The sequence below is a fragment of the Heterodontus francisci genome, unplaced genomic scaffold (assembly GCF_036365525.1).
Source record: "Heterodontus francisci isolate sHetFra1 unplaced genomic scaffold, sHetFra1.hap1 HAP1_SCAFFOLD_1533, whole genome shotgun sequence".
NCBI lineage: Eukaryota > Metazoa > Chordata > Chondrichthyes > Heterodontiformes > Heterodontidae > Heterodontus > Heterodontus francisci.
The window spans coordinates 49,292-57,174 of NW_027141579.1; positions in this window are offsets into that span (position 1 = coordinate 49,292).

A 7,883-nucleotide genomic window follows, 5' to 3' on the forward strand; every position below is an offset into this window, starting at 1 on the left:
CCTCAAATATTCAAACCCTCCTCAAATATTCACACACTCCCAAATATTCAAACCCTCCTCAAATATTCACACTCTCCCAAATATTCACACTCTCCCAAATATTCACACAATCCCAAATATTCAAATCCTCATCAAATATTCACACACTCTCAAATATTCAAAACCTCCTCAAATATTCACACTCTCCCAAATATTCACACTCTCCCAAATATTCACACAATCCCAAATATTCAAATCCTCATCAAATAGTCACACACTCTCAAATATTCACACACTCTCAAATATTCACAACCTCCTCAAATATTCACAACCTCCACAAATATTCACACACTCTCAAATATTCACACACTCTCAAATATTCACACACTCTCAAATATTCACAACCTCCTCAAATATTCAAACCCTCATCAAATATTCACACACACTCAAATATTCACACACTCTCAAATATTCACAACCTCCTCAAATATTCACACACTCTCAAATATTCACACACTCTCAAATATTCACACACTCTCAAATATTCACACTCCCAAATATTCACACACTCTCAAATATTCACACTCCCAAATATTCTCACACTCCTCAAATATTCACACACTCTCAAATATTCACAACCTCCCCAAATATTCACACACTCTCAAATATTCACACAATCTCAAATATTCACACACTCTCAAATATTCACACACTCCCAAATGTTCAAACATTCTCAAATATTCACACACTCCCAAATATTCACACACTCTCAAATATTCACAAAATCTCAAATATTCATCCACCCCCAAATATTCACACACTCTCAAATATTCACACACTCCCAAATATTCACAACCTCCTCAAATATTCTCATACACCCAAATATTCACACTCTCCCAAATATTCACAACCTCCTCAAATATTCACACACTCTCAAATATTCACACACTCTCAAATATTCACACACTCCCAAATATTCACAACCTCCTCAAATATTCTCATACACCCAAATATTCACACTCTCCCAAATATTCACAACCTCCTCAAATATTCACAACCTCCTCAAATATTCAAACCCTCCTCAAATATTCACACACTCTCAAATATTCACACACTCCCAAATATTCACACACTCTCAAATATTCACACAATCTCAAATATTCACACACTCTCAAATATTCACAACCTCCTCAAATATTCACAACCTCCTCAAATATTCACAACCTCCTCAAATATTCACAACCTCCTCAAATATTCACACACTCTCAAATATTCACACTCTCCCAAATATTCACAACCTCCTCAAATATTCACACACTCTCAAATATTCACACACTCTCAAATATTCACACACTCTCAAATATTCACACACTCTCAAATATTCACAACCTCCTCAAATATTCACACACTCTCAAATATTCACACACTCTCAAATATTCACAACCTCCTCAAATATTCACAACCTCCTCAAATATTCACACACTCTCAAATATTCACAACCTCCTCAAATATTCACAACCTCCTCAAATATTCACACTCTCCCAAATATTCACACACTCTCAAATATTCACACACTCTCAAATATTCACACACTCTCAAATATTCACACACTCTCAAATATTCACAACCTCCTCAAATATTCACAACCTCCTCAAATATTCACAACCTCCTCAAATATTCACACACTCTCAAATATTCACACACTCTCAAATATTCACAACCTCCTCAAATATTCACACACTCTCAAATATTCACACACTCTCAAATATTCACAACCTCCTCAAATATTCACCCACCCTCAAATATTCACACACTTTCAAATATTCACAACCTCCTCAAATATTCACAACCTCCTCAAATATTCACCCACCCTCAAATATTCACACACTCTCATATATTCACACACTCTCAAATATTCACACACTCTCAAATATTCACAACCTCCTCAAATATTCACACACTCTCAAATATTCACACACTCTCAAATATTCACAACCTCCTCAAATATTCACAACCTCCTCAAATATTCACAACCTCCTCAAATATTCACACACTCTCAAATATTCACACACTCTCAAATATTCACACACTCTCAAATATTCACCCACCCTCAAATATTCACACACTCTCAAATATTCACACACTCTCAAATATTCACACACTCTCAAATATTCACACACTCTCAAATATTCACAACCTCCTCAAATATTCACAACCTCCTCAAATATTCACACACTCTCAAATATTCACAACCTCCTCAAATATTCACAACCTCCTCAAATATTCACACACTCTCAAATATTCACACACTCTCAAATATTCACACACTCTCAAATATTCACAACCTCCTCAAATATTCAAACCCTCATCAAATATTCACACACTCTCAAATATTCACACACTCTCAAATATTCACAACCTCCTCAAATATTCACACACTCTCAAATATTCACACACTCTCAAATATTCACACACTCTCAAATATTCACACTCCCAAATATTCACACACTCTCAAATATTCACACTCCCAAATATTCTCACACTCCTCAAATATTCACACACTCTCAAATATTCACAACCTCCCCAAATATTCACACACTCTCAAATATTCACAACCTCCTCAAATATTCACAACCTCCTCAAATATTCACACACTCTCAAATATTCACACACTCTCAAATATTCACACACTCTCAAATATTCACACACTCTCAAATATTCACAACCTCCTCAAATATTCACACACTCTCAAATATTCACACACTCTCAAATATTCACACACTCTCAAATATTCACAACCTCCTCAAATATTCACACACTCTCAAATATTCACACACTCTCAAATATTCACACACTCTCAAATATTCACAACCTCCTCAAATATTCACACACTCTCAAATATTCACACACTCTCAAATATTCACACACTCTCAAATATTCACAACCTCCTCAAATATTCACACACTCTCAAATATTCACACACTCTCAAATATTCACACACTCTCAAATATTCACAACCTCCTCAAATATTCACAACCTCCTCAAATATTCACACACTCTCAAATATTCACACACTCTCAAATATTCACACACTCTCAAATATTCACAACCTCCTCAAATATTCACACACTCTCAAATATTCACACACTCTCAAATATTCACAACCTCCTCAAATATTCACACACTCTCAAATATTCACACACTCTCAAATATTCACACACTCTCAAATATTCACAACCTCCTCAAATATTCACACACTCTCAAATATTCACAACCTCCTCAAATATTCACAACCTCCTCAAATATTCACACACTCTCAAATATTCACACACTCTCAAATATTCACACACTCTCAAATATTCACAACCTCCTCAAATATTCACAACCTCCACAAATATTCACACACTCTCAAATATTCACACACTCTCAAATATTCACACACTCTCAAATATTCACACACTCTCAAATATTCACACACTCTCAAATATTCACAATCTCCTCAAATATTCACACACTCTCAAATATTCACACACTCTCAAATATTCACACACTCTCAAATATTCACAACCTCCTCAAATATTCACAACCTCCTCAAATATTCACTCACTCTCAAATATTCACACACTCTCAAATATTCACAACCTCCTCAAATATTCACACACTCTCAAATATTCACACACTCTCAAATATTCACAACCTCCTCAAATATTCACAACCTCCACAAATATTCACACACTCTCAAATATTCACACTCTCCCAAATATTCACACACTCTCAAATATTCACACACTCTCAAATATTCTCAACCTCCTCAAATATTCACAACCTCCTCAAATATTCACACACTCTCAAATATTCACACACTCTCAAATATTCACAACCTCCTCAAATATTCACAACCTCCTCAAATATTCACACACTCTCAAATATTCACACACTCTCAAATATTCACACACTCTCAAATATTCACACACTCTCAAATATTCACAACCTCCTCAAATATTCACAACCTCCTCAAATATTCACAACCTCCTCAAATATTCACACACTCCCAAATGTTCAAACATTCTCAAATATTCACAACCTCCTCAAATATTCAAACCCTCCTCAAATATTCACACACTCTCAAATATTCACACAATCTCAAATATTCACACACTCTCAAATATTCACACACTCCCAAATATTCACACACTCTCAAATATTCACACACTCCCAAATATTCACACACTCTCAAATATTCACACAATCTCAAATATTCACACACTCCCAAATATTCACAACCTCCTCAAATATTCAAACCCTCCTCAAATATTCACACACTCTCAAATATTCACACAATCTCAAATATTCACACACTCTCAAATATTCACACACTCCCAAATATTCACACACTCTCAAATATTCACACAATCTCAAATATTCACACACTCTCAAATATTCACACACTCTCAAATATTCACACACTCCCAAATATTCACAACCTCCTCAAATATTCTCATACACCCAAATATTCACACTCTCCCAAATATTCACAACCTCCTCAAATATTCACAACCTCCTCAAATATTCAAACCCTCCTCAAATATTCACACACTCCCAAATATTCAAACCCTCCTCAAATATTCACACTCTCCCAAATATTCACACTCTCCCAAATATTCACACAATCCCAAATATTCAAATCCTCATCAAATATTCACACACTCTCAAATATTCAAAACCTCCTCAAATATTCACACTCTCCCAAATATTCACACTCTCCCAAATATTCACACAATCCCAAATATTCAAATCCTCATCAAATAGTCACACACTCTCAAATATTCACACACTCTCAAATATTCACAACCTCCTCAAATATTCACAACCTCCTCAAATATTCACACACTCTCAAATATTCACACACTCTCAAATATTCACACACTCTCAAATATTCACAACCTCCTCAAATATTCAAACCCTCATCAAATATTCACACACTCTCAAATATTCACACACTCTCAAATATTCACAACCTCCTCAAATATTCACACACTCTCAAATATTCACACACTCTCAAATATTCACACACTCTCAAATATTCACACTCCCAAATATTCACACACTCTCAAATATTCACACTCCCAAATATTCTCACACTCCTCAAATATTCACACACTCTCAAATATTCACAACCTCCCCAAATATTCACACACTCTCAAATATTCACACAATCTCAAATATTCACACACTCTCAAATATTCACACACTCCCAAATGTTCAAACATTCTCAAATATTCACACACTCCCAAATATTCACACACTCTCAAATATTCACAAAATCTCAAATATTCATCCACCCCCAAATATTCACACACTCTCAAATATTCACACACTCCCAAATATTCACAACCTCCTCAAATATTCTCATACACCCAAATATTCACACTCTCCCAAATATTCACAACCTCCTCAAATATTCACAACCTCCTCAAATATTCAAACCCTCCTCAAATATTCACACACTCTCAAATATTCACACACTCCCAAATATTCACACACTCTCAAATATTCACACAATCTCAAATATTCACACACTCTCAAATATTCACAACCTCCTCAAATATTCACAACCTCCTCAAATATTCACAACCTCCTCAAATATTCACACACTCTCAAATATTCACACTCTCCCAAATATTCACAACCTCCTCAAATATTCACACACTCTCAAATATTCACACACTCTCAAATATTCACACACTCTCAAATATTCACACACTCTCAAATATTCACAACCTCCTCAAATATTCACACACTCTCAAATATTCACACACTCTCAAATATTCACACACTCTCAAATATTCACAACCTCCTCAAATATTCACAACCTCCTCAAATATTCACACACTCTCAAATATTCACAACCTCCTCAAATATTCACAACCTCCTCAAATATTCACACTCTCCCAAATATTCACACACTCTCAAATATTCACACACTCTCAAATATTCACACACTCTCAAATATTCACACACTCTCAAATATTCACAACCTCCTCAAATATTCACAACCTCCTCAAATATTCACAACCTCCTCAAATATTCACACACTCTCAAATATTCACACACTCTCAAATATTCACAACCTCCTCAAATATTCACACACTCTCAAATATTCACACACTCTCAAATATTCACAACCTCCTCAAATATTCACCCACCCTCAAATATTCACACACTTTCAAATATTCACAACCTTCTCAAATATTCACAACCTCCTCAAATATTCACCCACCCTCAAATATTCACACACTCTCATATATTCACACACTCTCAAATATTCACACACTCTCAAATATTCACAACCTCCTCAAATATTCACACACTCTCAAATATTCACACACTCTCAAATATTCACAACCTCCTCAAATATTCACAACCTCCTCAAATATTCACAACCTCCTCAAATATTCACACACTCTCAAATATTCACACACTCTCAAATATTCACACACTCTCAAATATTCACACACTCTCAAATATTCACACACTCTCAAATATTCACACACTCTCAAATATTCACACACTCTCAAATATTCACACACTCTCAAATATTCACAACCTCCTCAAATATTCACAACCTCCTCAAATATTCACACACTCTCAAATATTCACAACCTCCTCAAATATTCACAACCTCCTCAAATATTCACACACTCTCAAATATTCACACACTCTCAAATATTCACACACTCTCAAATATTCACAACCTCCTCAAATATTCAAACCCTCATCAAATATTCACACACTCTCAAATATTCACACACTCTCAAATATTCACAACCTCCTCAAATATTCACACACTCTCAAATATTCACACACTCTCAAATATTCACACACTCTCAAATATTCACACTCCCAAATATTCACACACTCTCAAATATTCACACTCCCAAATATTCTCACACTCCTCAAATATTCACACACTCTCAAATATTCACAACCTCCCCAAATATTCACACACTCTCAAATATTCACAACCTCCTCAAATATTCACAACCTCCTCAAATATTCACACACTCTCAAATATTCACACACTCTCAAATATTCACACACTCTCAAATATTCACACACTCTCAAATATTCACAACCTCCTCAAATATTCACACACTCTCAAATATTCACACACTCTCAAATATTCACACACTCTCAAATATTCACAACCTCCTCAAATATTCACACACTCTCAAATATTCACACACTCTCAAATATTCACACACTCTCAAATATTCACACACTCTCAAATATTCACAACCTCCTCAAATATTCACACACTCTCAAATATTCACACACTCTCAAATATTCACACACTCTCAAATATTCACAACCTCCTCAAATATTCACACACTCTCAAATATTCACACACTCTCAAATATTCACACACTCTCAAATATTCACAACCTCCTCAAATATTCACAACCTCCTCAAATATTCACACACTCTCAAATATTCACACACTCTCAAATATTCACACACTCTCAAATATTCACAACCTCCTCAAATATTCACACACTCTCAAATATTCACACACTCTCAAATATTCACAACCTCCTCAAATATTCACACTCTCTCAAATATTCACACACTCTCAAATATTCACACACTCTCAAATATTCACAACCTCCTCAAATATTCACACACTCTCAAATATTCACAACCTCCTCAAATATTCACAACCTCCTCAAATATTCACACACTCTCAAATATTCACACACTCTCAAATATTCACACACTCTCAAATATTCACAACCTCCTCAAATATTCACAACCTCCACAAATATTCACACACTCTCAAATATTCACACACTCTCAAATATTCACACACTCTCAAATATTCACACACTCTCAAATATTCACAA